This window comes from Macaca fascicularis, chromosome 8, assembly GCF_037993035.2.
Source record: "Macaca fascicularis isolate 582-1 chromosome 8, T2T-MFA8v1.1".
NCBI classification, from domain to species: Eukaryota; Metazoa; Chordata; class Mammalia; order Primates; family Cercopithecidae; genus Macaca; species Macaca fascicularis.
In genome coordinates this window covers 36,262,511-36,278,320 of record NC_088382.1, presented here as the reverse complement: position 1 = coordinate 36,278,320, position 15,810 = coordinate 36,262,511, and the positions used below count along the sequence as shown (strand labels likewise).

Here is a 15,810-nt window from a genome sequence, read left to right as displayed (position 1 = left end):
TGGCCAGTGATGATGAGCATTTTTTCATGTGTCTGTTGGCTGTATGAATGTCTTCTTTTGAGAAGTGTCTGTTCATATCCTTCACCCACTTTTCGATGGGGTTGTTTGTTTTTTTCTTGTAAATTTGTTTGAGTTCTTTGTAGGTTCTGGATATTAGCCCTTTGTCAGATGAGTAGATTGCAAAAATTTTCTCCCATTCTGTAGGTTGCCTGTTCACTCTGATGGTAGTTTGTTTTGCTGTGCAGAAGCTCTTTAGTTTAATTAGATCCCATTTGTCAATTTTGGCTTTTGTTGCCGTTGCTTTTGGTGTTTTAGACATGAAGTCCTTGCCCATGCCTATGTCCTGAATGGTATTGCCTAGGTTTTCTTCTAGGGTTTTTATGGTATTAGGTCTAACATTTAAGTCTCTAATCCATCTCGAATTAATTTTCGTATAAGGAGTAAGGAAAGGATCCAGTTTCAGCTTTCTACTTATGGCTAGCCAATTTTCCCAGCACCATTTATTAAATAGGGAATCCTTTCCCCATTTCTTGTTTTTGTCAGGTTTGTCAAAGATCAGATGGCTGTAGATGTGTGGTATTATTTCTGAGGACTCTGTTCTGTTCCATTGGTCTATATCTCTGTTTTGGTACCAGTACCATGCTGTTTTGGTTACTGTAGCCTTGTAGTATAGTTTGAAGTCAGGTAGCGTGATGCCTCCAGCTTTGTTCTTTTGACTTAGAATTGTCTTGGCGATGCAGGCTCTCTTTTTGGTTCCATATGAACTTTAAAGCAGTTTTTTCCAATTCTGTGAAGAAACTCATTGGTAGCTTGATGGGGATGCCACTGAATCTATAAATTACCTTGGGCAGTATGGCCATTTTCACAATATTGATTCTTCCTATCCATGAGCATGGTATGTTCTTCCATTTGTTTGTGTCCTCTTTTATTTCACTGAGCAGTGGTTTGTAGTTCTCCTTGAAGAGGTCCTTTACATCCCTTGTAAGTTGGGATTCCTAGGTATTTTATTCTCTTTGAAGGTATTGTGAATGGGAGTTCATTAATGATTTGGCTCTCTGTTTGTCTGTTACTAGTGTATAAGAATGCTTGTGATTTTTGCACATTGATTTTGTATCCTGAGACTTTGCTGAAGGAGATTTTGGGCTGAGACAATGGGGTTTCCTAAATATACAATCATGTCATCTGCAAACAGGGACAATTTGACTTCTTCTTTTCCTAACTGAATACCCTTGATTTCTTTCTCTTGCCTGATTGCCCTAGCCAGAACTTCCAACACTATGTTGAACAGGAGTGGTGAGAGAGGGCATCCCTGTCTTGTGCCAGTTTTCAAAGGGAATTTTTCCAGTTTTTGCCCATTCAGTATGATATTGGCTGTGGGTTTGTCATAAATAGCTGTTATTATTTTGAGATACGTTCCATCAATACTGAATTTATTGAGCGTTTTTAGCATGAAGGGCTGTTGAATTTTGTCAAAGGCCTTTTCTGCATCTATTGAGATAATCATGTGGTTTTTGTCTTTGGTTCTGTTTATATGCTGGATTATGTTTATTGATTTGCGAATGTTGAACCAGCCTTGCATCCCAGGGATGAAGCCCACTTGATCATGGTGGATAAGCTTTTAGATGTGCTGCTGGATCCGGTTTGCCAGTATTTTATTGAGGATTTTTGCATTGATGTTCATCAGGGATATTGGTCTAAAATTCTTCTTTTGTTGTGTCTCTGCCAGGCTTTGGTATCAGGATGATGTTGGCCTCATAAAATGAGTTAGGGAGGATTCCCTCTTTTTCTATTGATTGGAATAGTTTCAGAAGGAATGGTACCAACTCCTCCTTGTACCTCTAGTAGAATTCAGCTGTGAATCCATCTGGTCCTGGACTTTTTTTGCTTGGTAGGCTATTAATTATTGCCTCAAATTCAAAGCCTGCTATTGGTCTATTCAGGGATTCAACTTCTTCCTGGTTTAGTCTTGGGAGAGTGTAAGTGTCCAGGAAATTATCCATTTCTTCTAGATTTTCTAGTTTATTTGTGTAGAGGTGTTTATAGTATTCTCTGATGGTAGTTTGTATTTCTGTGGGGTCGGTGGTGATATCCCCTTTATCATTTTTAATTGCATCGATTTGATTCTTCTCTCTTTTCTTCTTTATTAGTCTTGCTAGCGGTCTGTCAATTTTGTTGATCTTTTCAAAAAACCAACTCCTGGATTCATTGATTTTTTGGAGGGTTTTTTGTGTCTCTATCTCCTTCAGTTCTGCTCTGATCTTAGTTATTTCTTACCTTCTGCTAGCTTTTGAATGTGTTTGCTCTTGCTTCTCTAGTTCTTTTAATTGGGATGTTAGAGTGTCAATTTTAGATGTTTCCAGCTTTCTCTTGTGGGCATTTAGTGCTATAAATTTCCCTCTACACCCTGCTTTAAATGTGTCCCAGAGATTCTGGTATGTTTTATCTTTGTTCTCATTGGTTTCAAAGAACATCTTTATTTCTGCCTTCATTTCGTTATGTACCCAGTAGTCATCCAGGAGCAGGTTATTCAGTTTCCATGTAGTTGAGCGGTTTTGATTGAGTTTCTTAGTCCTGAGTTGTAGTTTGATTGCACTGTGGTCTGAGAGACAGTTTGTTATAATTTCTGTTCTTGCACATTTGCTGAAGAGTGCTTTACTTCCAATTATGTGGTCAATTTTGGAATAAGTGTGATGTGGTGCTGAGAAGAATGTATATTCTGTTGCTTTGGGGTGCAGAGTTCTGTAGATGTCTATTAGGTCTGCTTGCTGCAGAGATGAGTTCAATTCCTGGATATCCTTGTTAACTTTCTGTCTCGTTGATCTGTCTAATGTTGACAGTGGGGTGTTGAAGTCTCCCACTATTATTGTACGGGAGTCTAAGTCTCTTTGTAAGTCTCTAAGGACTTCCTTTATGAATCTGGGTGCTCCTGTATTGGGTGTACATATATTTAAGATAGTTAGCTCTTCCTGTTTAATTGATCCCTTTACCATTATGTAATGGCCTTGTCTCTTTTGATCTTTGTTGGTTTAAAGTCTGTTTTATCAGAGACTAGTATTGCAACCCCTGCTTTTTTTTTTGTTTTCCATTTGCTTGGTAGATCTTCCTCCATCCCTTTATTTTGAGCCTATGTGTGTCTCTGCATGTGAGATGGGTCTCCTGAATACAGCATACTGATGGGTCTTGACTCTTTATCCAGTTTGCCAGTCTGTGTCTTTTAATTGGACCATTTAGTACATTTACATTTAAAGTTAATATTGTTATGTGTGAACTTGATCCTACCATTATGATATTAACTGGTTATTTTGCTTGTTAGATGATGCAGTCTCTTCCTAGCCTCGATGGTCTTTACATTTTGGCATGTTTTTGCAATGGCTGGTACCAGTTGTTCCTTTCCATGTTTAGTGCTTCCTTCAGGGTCTCTTGTAAGGCAGGCCTACTGGTGACAAAATCTCTAAGCATTTGCTTATCTGTAAAGGATTTTATTTCTCCTTCACTTATGAAACTTAGTTTGGCTGGATATGAAATTCTGGGTTGAAAATTCTTTCCTTTAAGAATGTTGAATATTGGCCCCCACTCTCTTCTGGCTTGGAGAGTTTCTGCCGAGAGATCTGCTGTTAGTCTGATGGGCTTCCCTTTGTGGGTAACCCGACCTTTCTCTCTGGCTGCCCTTAAGATTTTTTCCTTCATTTCAGCTTTGGTGAATCTGGCAATTATGTGTCTTGGAGTTGCTCTTCTCGAGGAGTATCTTTGTGGCATTCTCTGTATTTCCTGAATTTGAATGTTGGCCTGCCCTACTAGGTTGGGGAAGTTCTCCTAGATGATATCCTGAAGAATGTTTTCCAACTTGGTTCCATTTTCCCCCTCACTTTCAGGCACCCCAATCAGACATAGATTTGGTCTTTTTACATAATCCCATACTTCTTGCAGGCTTTGTTCATTTCTTTTATTGTTTTTTCTTTAGATTTCTTTTCTTGCTTCATTTCTTTCTCAATTGCTGATACTCTTTCTTTCAGTTGATCGAGTCAGTTACTGAAGCTTGTGCATTTGTCACATATTTCTTGTGTCATGGTTTTCATCTCTGTCAGTTCGTTTATGGCCTTCTCTGCATTAAGTATTCTAGTTATGAATTCTTCCACTCTTTTTTCAAGATTTTTAGTTTCTTTGTGCTGGGTACGTAATTCCTCCTTTAGCTCTGAGAAGTTTGATGGACTGAAGCCTTCTTCTCTCATCTCATCAAAGTCATTCTCCATCTAGCTTTGATCCATTGCTGGCAATGAGCTGCGTTCCTTTGCAGGCGGATATGCGCTCTTATTTTTTGAATTTTCAGTCTTTCTGCCCTGCTTTTTCCCCATCTTTGTGGTTTTATCTACCTCTGGTCTTTGATGATGGTGACGTACTGATGGGGTTTTGGTGTGGGTGTCCTTCCTGTTTGTTAGTTTTTCTTCTAACAGTCAGGACCCTCAGCTGTAGGTCTATTGGAGATTGCTTGAGGTCCACTCCAGACCCTGTTTGCCTGGGTATCAGCAGCAGAGGCTGCAGAAGATAGAATATTGCTGAACAGCGAGTGTACCTGTCTGATTCTTGCTTTGGAAGCTTCCCCTCAGGGGTGTACTCCACCGTGTGAGGTGTGGGGTGTCGGTCTACCCCTAGTGGGGGATGTCTCCCAGTTAGGCTACTTAGGGGTCAGGGACCCACTTGAGCAGGCAGTCTGTCCATTCTCAGATCTCAACCTCCATGTTGGGAGATCCACTGCTCTCTTCAAAGCTGTCAGACAGAGTCATTTGCATCTGCAGAGGTTTCTGCTGCTTTTGTTGTTGTTGTTGTTTAGCTGTGCCCTGTCCCCAGAGGTGGAGTCTACAGAGACAGGCAGGACTCCTTGAGCTGCTGTGAGCTCCACCCAGTTTGAGCTTCCCAGTGGCTTTGTTTACCTACTTAAGCCTCAGCAATGGCGGGTGCCCCTCCCCCAGCCTGGCTGCTGCCTTGCTGTTAGATCGCAGACTGCTGTGGTAGCAATGAGGGAGGCTCTGTGGGCGTGGGACCCTCCCGGCCAGGTGTGGGATATAATCTCCTGGTGTGCCTGTTTGCTAAGACCCTTGGTAAAGGGCAGTATTGGGGTGGGAGTTACCTGATTTTCCAGGTGTTGTGTGTCTCAGTTCCCCTGGCTAGGAAAAGGGATTCCCTTCCCCCTTGCGCTTCCCAGGTGAGGTGATGCCTCACCCTGCTTCAGCTTTCACTGGTCGGGCTGCAGCAGCTGACCAGCACCGATTGTCCAGCACTCCCTAGTGAGATGAACCCAGTACCTCAGTTGAAAATGCAGAAATCACCTGTCTTCTGTGTCGCTCGTGTTGGGAGCTGGAGACTGGAACTGTTCCTATTCGGCCATCTTGCTCCACCCCCTCTTTCTCTCTTCTTTATTAGTCTTGCTAGCAGTCTATCAACCCCTAGAACTTAAAGTATAATAAAAAATAATAATAAAATAATAAAAATAAAAAAGAGACATTTAATAAAAAGGTAATTTCATTTACTAGAAAAAAAAGAAATATTGGACTGCTGTTTTCTTTTGGCATCTTTGACCCTCTTCTTTAATGTTTTGGAAGAGTCTAAAAAGAATATATGTCCTTTTAAGATTTGGTAGAATTCAGGCATAAAGGCTTTAGTATATGGGTTTCTTATTAATAGGGGACTTTTAAAATTACTCAGGTTCTTCATGATTTGGTCACATAGGCTATGTGATTCCTGGAATTTATCCATGTTTTTTAGGTTATCTGTTTTGTTGGTGTACAATTGTTACAGTAGTTATTTTTTACAGTTCTGTCCTATCAGTTATAGTTTCTCCTTTCATTGCTGATTTTAGAGTGATCTCCTTTTTTCTTAATTTAAAGCTTTGTCAAACTCTGATTCTTTAAAAACTCAGATTGGTTGTTGATTTGAAATCTTTTTTGATGTATACATTTACAACTATAAACTTCCTTCTAAAACTGCTTTTGTTGCATTCCACTAGTTTTGATATATTGTTTTTATTTTCATTTGTGAAATTTCTAATTCCTTTTTTGATTTGACTCATCGGTTTTTTGAGAGTATGTTTTGTAATTTCCACACATTTCTGGATATTCTGGTTTCATTTGTTCTATTGATTTCTAGTTTCATTCTACAGTAATTAGAAAATATACTTTGTATGATTTCAATTTTTTTTGGATTTGATTTGTTAAGTGTGGTATTGTGGTCTAACATGATCTATCTTGGAAAATGTTTCAAATATATTTGAAAAGAGGGTTCATTCTATTGGGTGGAATGTTCTGTACATGTCCAGTAGGTACTGTTTGTCTATGTAGTTATTCAAGGGCTCTATTTCCTTGTTGATCCTCTGTCTGGTTGTTGTATTCATTATTGAGTGTGGGATATTCAGGTCTCTACTATTTTGGTATTGCTATATATTTCTCTGCAATTCAAAGCACAAATATTTATAATTGGTGTATCTTCTTGGTGAATTTACTTATTATATGATATCTTTCTTGTGACACATTCTGATAGTCTAATTTCTTATATCACTCTGGTACTGCTTTGATTACCATTTGCATGAAATATGTTTTTTATTCTTTACTTTCGGTCTATGTGTGTTCTTAGGTATAAAGTGTGTCTCTTAAAGATAGCATATGCTTGGATCCTCTTTTTAAATTCATTTAGCCAATCTATATTTAACTGAGGAATTTAACCCATTTACATTTAAAATAATGACTAAGAGAAAAGGACTATTGCCCTTTTGTTAATTGTTTTCCCCATTTCTTATAGCATTTTGTGTCCCTACTTTCTTCTCTTACTGCCTTCCTTTGTATTTCATTGATTTCCTTATAATGACATGCTTTAATTCCTCTTTTATGTCCTTTTGTGCATATTCCATAGATATTTTCTTCATGATTATTGCAATTACATCAAACCTATTAAAGTAATTATCAGTTTAAAATTGAATTCTATGATTTCAATCACATAAACTCTACACTGTTATAACTTCACCCCTTCAATTTATATCACTAATTACATTTTTATATATTGTATATTAACACACGTTTCTAGTTATGTTTTTGTCACTTTAATACACCAAAATTATTCTAGTATAGGTTACTAATTTTGTTCATGTATTTGCCTTTACTAGAGAACCTTATATTTTTGTACAGTTTTCCATTGCTGCCTACCATCCTTTTATTTCAACTTGAAGGACTTCCTTTACATTTCTTGTAGGGCAAGCTCAATAGTAATGAACTTTCTCCAGTTTTGTTTATCTGGAAGTCTTAATTTGTCTTTCTCTTTTGAAGATAATTTGGTTGGATGCAGTATTCCCCGTTGACAGTTTTTTCTTTTAATATTTTGACTATATCATCCTATGCTTTTCTGTCCTGTGAAAAATCTGATATTTTTTCCTGCTTTCAAGAATTTGATGACTATGTGTCTAAGTATAGGGCTTCTTGATTCTCTGCGTTCATTTCTTCCCTCAGATTTGGGTAGTTTTCAGCCATTTTAAAAAATAAGCTTTCTATCCCTTCTCTATATGGGACTATTACAATAAGTATACTGGTCCACTTGATAGTGTCCAATAAGTCTTTTAGGCTTCTTCACTTTCTCTTAATTTTTCACTTCTTGCTCTCACAACTTCATGATTTCAAATCATTTGTCTCAAAATTTGCTGATTTTGCTTCTGCCTGCTCATCTGTTCTTGAATCCCTGTAATAAATTTTTCAATTTAGTTTTTTGCTCAATTTGTTTTTTAATAGTTTGTCTTTCTTGATATTCTTTTTGTTGATATACCAGTTTCATATAGTTATCTGTCTGTGCACTCTTTTAATTCATTGAACATCTTAATGATAGTTATTTTAAATTCTTTGTTAGACAGCTCATAGATCTACATTTCTTAATGCTGATTTCTAGAGATTTATTGTTTTGTTTTTTGCATTTGGACCATGATTCCCAGTTTCTTTTTATACCTTGTGAGAAGTGTATATGGTTGAAGTTTGGGCATTTGAAAAAACAACCACCTCTCTTAGTCTTTGTGTACTGGCTTTATGCAGGGAAAGGCCTTCACCAATCATCTCAGATCTTTTCTGATATCTTCCTCTTGGCATCTCCCTGTGAAACTGCAGCTCTAATATGCTGCTTGCCTCTGTTTTCAGCAGCTTCAAAACTGGGGTTCTGTTCTCTTCAGTGCTCTGAAGCAGGAGAGTTAGAAACCATTCCCTTGGGCAGCCAGTTAATTAGGGTGTTTAGCTGTTAACTAAATTTTTGTGGGTTTAACTTCCACCAATCTAGCAAAGGGTTAGCTTAAAGTAGTTGACTTGCTTTGAATCGATGCAGAATAGAGTCTTGCAGTACTTAGGTCTGTTACAGAAATTAAGTGTAATTTACTTACTGAGGGCTTTGAAGGCCCTTAGAAATTTAGGTTACATAAGACCAAGTTACAGTTAGTATTAATGGAGATATGGGTAGGAGGAGGGTAGAAGAGATAATAAGTGGGGGGAAGAATAGTATGGGTTTTGTGCTTTTCAATTGTCATTTTCATATTACTAGATGTGGGGAATAGTGTCACTGAGACACTATTGGAATAATATGGAATAAATTAGGCATATGTAAAAGTACAGGTTGAGAAGGGTTATGATAGGTATAATAGTTGGGGTAATAAGGCTACTAAATTCTTGGGTGATGAATCATTTAGGCAGGAACCCTGTTAATAGAGGTAAACCTCCTAGGGATAGAATTAATGGAATTACAGGTGCCAACCATGTTAATTTGTTTCAGTCATGAGATAGTGACAGGGTTGTGCTTATATCCAGGTTGAGTGCTAGAAATGCGGTTGTTAAAATAAGGTACATAACCAGGTTTAGGGTGATGGGCAGTTGGAGCTTCTCTGGGCAGCTCAGGGGACAAAGAGGGAAATGACCCAGGACAGGACAAATTCTATTCTGAGGCACACTTACACATACCCACATTCTCAGCCACTCACTCACTCTCACAGTGGGACTGTGTAGACAGCCAGTTCACCGAACATGTACATCTTTGGGATGTAGGTAGAAACCAGAGTACCTAGAGAAAACCCACATAGACATGGTGAGATCATGCAGACCCTATACATGTAATGGCCCTAGCCAGGTTTTTTCCTCATCAACCTTATAAGGAAATGACCTTGAATGAAAGGACGTTATTCAAGGATCTTGATACGGTTTGGCTCTGTGTCATCATGCAAATATTGCCTCGAATTGTAACTGAAATAAGCTGTTAAATAATTATTTTGTTTTATTGATCTTTCGTCATTTGGTCTTAGCTAAAAGGCTGAGAAGTGATTTTTATTGATTTTTCTTAAATGTATATATAGCTCATATTTATTTCAGTGTTAAATATTAGAAGTTTTTGGTCTTTATTCAGAAGTTTGGTGATGTTTTTGTGACCAGAAATATGCCGTAGGAACTTAACTCCTGCTGATATCAATTAGCCTAGGGTAAAATGGGTTTTCTTTTATGTCATTTTGCTTAAAATCAGTTTCTTAAAAACTATCAACAATGTTAAGGATTTACTGTACACAATAATACTGATACTAATTGAAACCAATTATATTAAAGCAAGTTAAGAATTATTAAAAAATCAGGTTTAGAATGGTAATGTATGGGTTATAGATTAGTACTGCTATTATTCAACCTATGTGAGTGACTGAAGAGTAGGCTAAGATTTTACACAGTTGTGTTTGGTTAAGCCCTCCTCAACCACCTACTATAATGGATAGGATTGTGATAGACAGGAGGATGTTCGTGTTTGTCAATGGGAAATTTTGAAACACAATTGAGATATGGGCTAGTTTTTGTCATGTGAGGAGAAGTATGCCAGAAATTAGAGAGGTTCCTTGGGTTACCTCTGGGACTCAAGTGAAAGGGGGCTATTCCTAGTTAAATTACTAGGGCCAATATTATTATTAAAGATGAAAATTGATTAATAGTGTTTATTGTTCATCATCCAGAAGATGGTTATTGGAAAGGATACCTATCATGAGAATTATAGATATGGTTGCTTGTGTAAGGAAATATTTGGTGGCTGCTTCTGTAGAGTGGGGATTTTTTTTTTTTTTAATTAAGATTGGGGTAAGGGCTAGCATGTTTATTTCTAGGCCTGGTCAGATGAGAAATTAGTGTGAGCCTAGCATTGCAATAAGAGTTTCTGTGAAAATAGAGAAATAACAAGTTGAGCTAAGGGATTAATTACTATGGGAATGGTGTAACCAATATTTTTGGGGTATGGGCCTGATAGCTTATTTAGCTGACCTTACTCTAGTACATGGTGTGATAGGTAGCACAGAGGATTTTGGATTCTTGGGGGTAGGTTCGATTCTTATAGTTCTAGAAATAAGAGGATTTTAACCTCTATTGTTTACTCTATCAAATTAATTCTTTTGTCAGACATATTTCCTATGTTTGGGATGGCATGCTGGAAATATCACATGCAGAATGCTAGTTCAAGTGGTAAGAAATTTTTTTATAGACGATATAGGAGCTGGTTGTAATGGAATCAAGGGTATGCTGTTCAAATTCATAAAAATAGGGTGGTTCAAAGAAGGGTCTTGGTAATGAAATTTGTGGTATAGAGTTCTGGTGAATATATACTGTGTAGTGCTCCTATGAAGATAGTAGTAGTTAGGGCATTTATTACCATAACATTCATGTATTCTGCTATAAAGAAGAGGAGAAATAAGCCTGAGACTAACTGTGACTCCTCCTCTGTTAGATCAAAAAGAGCTGAGTTAGTTTCTGCTAGCGTGGAGATAAATCATACTATGGCTAGAGGCCATGATGGCAAGACCAGTCAGAGGAATTCTTGCATTATGATAAGTGCATATAAGTTAAATGAGCCGTTTATCAGTAGAACTGATAGCAGGATAATGACTAGGGTGAGCTCGTATGAATTTGTCTGGGCCACAGCTCACAATGTGTTGATTAGTGAATATTTTGAATTAGATGCTCATCCTGATCATAGTATAGACAGCCAGGCTTGATGTGGTTAGTATAAATAGGAGGCCTATATTGAAATTAATTAGAGGATCTGGTATAGGGAGGGGAGTTCCTAAGAGGAGAGCAATAGAGAGGGATAGGATTGGAGCAATAATATAGAGGGCAATAGTAAATGTTGAGGGCCGTAAGGGTTCTTTGGTGAAAAGTTTTATTGCATCAATGAATGGTTGAAGCAGCCCATAGAGACCTACAGTGTTAGGTCCTTTGCATAGTTGTATATAGCCTAAGATTTTTCGTTCGATGAATGTAAGGAATGCTATAGTGATAAGAGTGGGGATAATGAGTAGGAGAAGGTTAATTATAGGCATATTGTTAAGAAGGAGTTGGATCGGCCGAGCGCGGTGGCTCACGCCTGTAATCCCAGCACTTTGGGAGGCCGAGGCGAGTGGATCACGAGATCAGGAGATCAAGCTCATCCTGACTAACACGGTGAAACCCCGTCTCTACTAAAAATAGAAAAAATTAGCCGGGCGTGGTGGCGGGCGCCTGTATTCCCAGCTATTCGGGAGGCTGAGGCAAGAGAATGGCGGAAACCCGGGAGGCGGAGCTTGCAGTGAGCCGAGATCTCACCACTGCACTCCAGCCTGGGCGACGGAGCGAGACTCCGTCCCCCCCCCCCCCCCAAAAAAAGAAGGAGTTGGATCTCTGATTATAAAGTTTTATGCAATTGCTGGGCTCTGCCATCTTAACAAGCCCTGTTCTTGGGTAGGGTGTGTCATGATTTGTTAGATTGAGATAGGATCATCTATAGAGCGAGAGTGCTTTATTAAGTGAGCCCTATTTCTCTTGTTGTGTCGTACTGGGAGAAATGTTAAATAGATAGAAACAGACCTGGATTACTCTGGTCTGAACTCAGATCACATATAACTTTAATTGTTGAGCAACAAACCCTTAATAGTGGCTATACCATTAGGATGTCCTGATTCAACAGTGAGGTAGTCAAGTTGCTATGGACTCTAGGATAGGATTGCACTGTTATCCCTAGGGTAACCTATTCCATTGATTAAATTATTGGGTCAATGTGTATTAATTCACTTAGAGTAGTGTGGCCTTAGTTTAGGTCGTTCAGAGAGGTTGGATTATGCCCCGAGGTCACCCCAACCAAAATTTTTAATGCAGGGGGAGTAGGCTAGGGCCTGTAGGCTTGAGTTTTATTTGTATTAATGAATTAAAGCTCCACAGGGTCTTCTCGTCTGATTTGTTTATATCTGCCTCTTCATGGATAGGTCAATTTCACTGATTAAAAGGAAGAGACAGCTGAACCCTCATGTGGCCATTCATATAAGTCCCTATTTAGGGAAAAAGTGATTCTGCTACCTTTGCACAGTCAGGATACTGCGATCATTGAACATATGTCACTGGACAAGCAGTGCCTCTAATACTGGCAATGCTAGAGGTGATGTTTTTGGTAAATAGGTGGGATAAGATTTGCCAAGTTCCTTTTACCTTTTGTTATCTTTCCTTAGAGCATACCTGTGTTGGTTAACAATGTAAATAATAGGGCGCTTATTATATTGTTTATTAATGTTATGCTGTTAACTGTCAGTGGATTATTCCAGTCTGATGTAAGCTTATGCAATGGAGAATATCTTCATATTACTTATGTTAACATTATTGCTTCTATTAAGTAACAGATTAGACCAATGTGATGTTAGGAGTTCAGTAGAGTGATTAGAATTTAAGATAGATAGATGTTGAGCTTAAACACTTTCTTAATTGGTGACTGCTTTTGGGCCAATTATGGTGGTATTTTTTACTCTCTGTAGGAAGGTTGTTTCCTAGCATCTAAAGAGCTGTCCCTCTTTAGACTAACAGTTAAACTTACAGGAAGATTAAGTAATTCTGTGGGTAAATTTAAAGTTGAACTAAGATTCCATGTTGTACAAACAGCTATTACCGCTACTCATGAATCGTCTTACTATTTTGCCACATAGTGAGTCTGCTCTTTTGGCTGTTCTTGGGTAGCTCATCTGGTTTTGGGACACTGGGCTATAGTTCTCTCTGTAATTTCTAGTTAATACATTATGCTGAAGGTATAAAGGTTTGGCTTTGCTTTTTAATGTTTGATACAATTCTTTCATCTTTCCCTTATGGTACTATGTCTATCGCGCCAGGGTAAAAATTTCTATCACCTATACTTTTGTCTAAGGTAAATGGTTCAAGATAGTTTGATAAAATTTTTTTTTAGCGAGGTTTGGGGCTAGAGTTGGCTCAAAGTGATCAGGTCATGATGAAATCCTCCAGGTGTAAGCCGGATGCCTTGAGTTAAGCTACACTTCGGTTTGTCCAAGCCCACTTTCTAGTACACTTAACATGTTATGACTTATCTCCTTTACACATGGATAGAAAATTATTAGTAATAGTGATTTCTAGAGGAATATTTGAGGAGGGTGATGGGCGGTGTGTGCATGCTTCATAGCCTTATTCAACCAAGCACTCTGCTCTTGGTTTATTGCTAAATCCTCCTGAGCCCTTAGATTTCATAAACGTTTTTGTGAGATTTTCTGGACATAGAAAATGTATCCCATTTCTTGCCATCTCATGGGCTACACCTTGACCTAACGTTTTTATGTATGTACTTGTGCTTAATAAACTTTTTGGGGTTTGCTGAAGATGGTGGTATACAGGCTGGGGGCAAGAGGTGGTGAGGTGTATTGGGGTTCATCAATTATAGAACAGGCTCCTCTAGAGGGATATAAAGCACTGCCAAGTCCTTTGAGTTTTAAACTGAGTTTTAAGCTGTTGCTTAAGTACTCAGGCAAATGGTTTTGTTCATGTAACTCTTAGAGTTGAGGGCTAAGCATAGTGGGGTATCTAATCCCAGTTTCGGTTTTAGCTATTGTGTTTTCAGGGTCTTAAAGCCACTTTTGTAGTATATTTTATTTCAACTGGAGTTTTTTACAACTTAGATGGGGTTTTTAGCTTTACTGAGGGCAGACCTTAAATACTTTATGCTGAGTTCCATTAACTCAGGTTAATCGTGCGGTGGCTGGCACGAAATTGACCAACCCTAACTATTAGTATAGCCTAAACTTTCGTTTATCAATAAAGATTTATCATTGCTGTTTCCTGTGGGGGTGTGGTTAAGCAAAGTGTTTTGAGCTGTATTCATACTTGATACCTGCTCTGACGGCATTTTCACTGGGGCAGGGATGCTTGCATGTATAATCTTACTAAGAGCTAATAAAATGGCCAGGGCCAAACCTATCTGTTTATGGGGTGGTGCAGATCCATCTTAAGTATAAAATTAAAGTATAAGACAGAAAGAAATACATATAAATAGTCGTTTACAGTTTTGGAAATTCAGGATCTTTAAAGTTGAATTGGCAGAGCGGATTACTTATAATTAGCGTGTAATTTATTTAGGATATGGTATTTGGGGCAGTGCTTTCAGAGGGATATGTTCAAGGTATTATATTAGTATTAGAGTGGAAATTGAATTATACAAAATGGAGTATTAATTTAGTGGGAGGGTCTTAAGATTTTTAGAAAAATTACATCAATTGAGGGGTAGCTGTTGTATTCATGGATAAAATATGATTTCTGGACTCTGACTGGGTTGCATTTTAGTCTCTTGTTTTTGAGGCTTGGCAAGGGTACATTTACCTAGGTTGATGGTAAAGTCAGAGATGTAGGCGGGGGTTGCTGTGGATCTAATCAGAAATAGTTCTTGAAAGTGAGCATACGTGTGTGTCTATTGATGTGTCCTTCAAGCATGAATTAATTAACACCATATGGTTACTATGCCAGCCTAGAATATTCAATATAAGCTCAGCTTCTACAATTGATTTGGCAGGAATCAAATCCGAGTTCATCTACAGTGGATTCAGCAGGGACCAGGCTTTCAGCAATGGCGAGTGATAGCATCCCCTTGAGTTAAAAATACCGAATGCATGACAGTGCTCCTGTGACTGGTTGATAGGGTGTGGTAGTCATGAGTCCATCTAGATGTCTTATGTAAGGGGAAAGTGTGGGCAATCTTAGTTTTATGGCCCTGAAGTAAGAACCAGATGCCAGGTATAGTTTCAGTATAATCACCCCCAAATGTCATGGGCCCAGAGCCAGGAGGGTAGCACTCCTGAGCGGAGTGTATGTAAACTGTATGTAAGTTTACCTTGAGACAGAGTCTTGCTCTGTTGCCTGGAGTGCAAGGGTGTGATCTCAGCTCACTGCAACCTCCAGTGATTCTCCTGTCACAGTCTCCTGAGTAGCTGGGATGACAGGTGTATGCCACCATGCCCAGCTAATTTTTGTATTTTTAGTAGAGATGGGGTTTCACCATATTGGTCAGGCTGGTCTTGAACTCCTGACCTCAGATGATCTACCTGCCTTGTCCTCCCAAAGTGCTGGGATTACAGAGACAATTCTTTTAAAAAGAAAGAAAATGAAATAAAAACACTTGCAGTCGAACAAAAATGAGGCAATTCATTACTGGTAAATAAGCATTAATGAAAACACCAAAGATAGTTATTCAGGTAGAAATAAAAATGCAGCTAAGGATGTTAAGCGAAACTCTCCTAAGCTGCAGGTGGCAATGTGAACTAGTTCAGTGTTTAAGACTATTTGGCATTATTTACAAAACCTATGACCCAGAAATTCCACATCTCTTTATGTATGACTATACCTCAGTAAATGGGATTTTGCAGTGGAGTATTCCATGTGTACCTGCAGTCTTTATAGAATATGAGAGACTTAAGATTAAGCATGAGGTAGAATTTCTGTTCAGATGATGAACCTGATAGACATTAACTTGTGATGGAACCTGGCCTCT

At 38.4% G+C, this 15,810-nt stretch overlaps 1 long non-coding RNA gene across 5 annotated transcripts in view; it reads right to left on the bottom strand.

The window, feature by feature from the left end:
* LOC107130592 (uncharacterized) overlaps positions 1-15,810 on the bottom strand; it is a 130,779-nt gene that overhangs the window by 31,944 nt on the left and 83,025 nt on the right. The window contains exon 3 of one of the 5 annotated variants that reach the window (XR_012417196.1): positions 1,234-5,447. The exons of the other annotated variants lie outside the window; for them this stretch is intronic. This is a non-coding gene — a long non-coding RNA (uncharacterized lncRNA). Of the gene's footprint in view, positions 1-1,233; positions 5,448-15,810 lie in introns of those variants that run through there. 5 annotated transcript variants of the gene reach the window in all.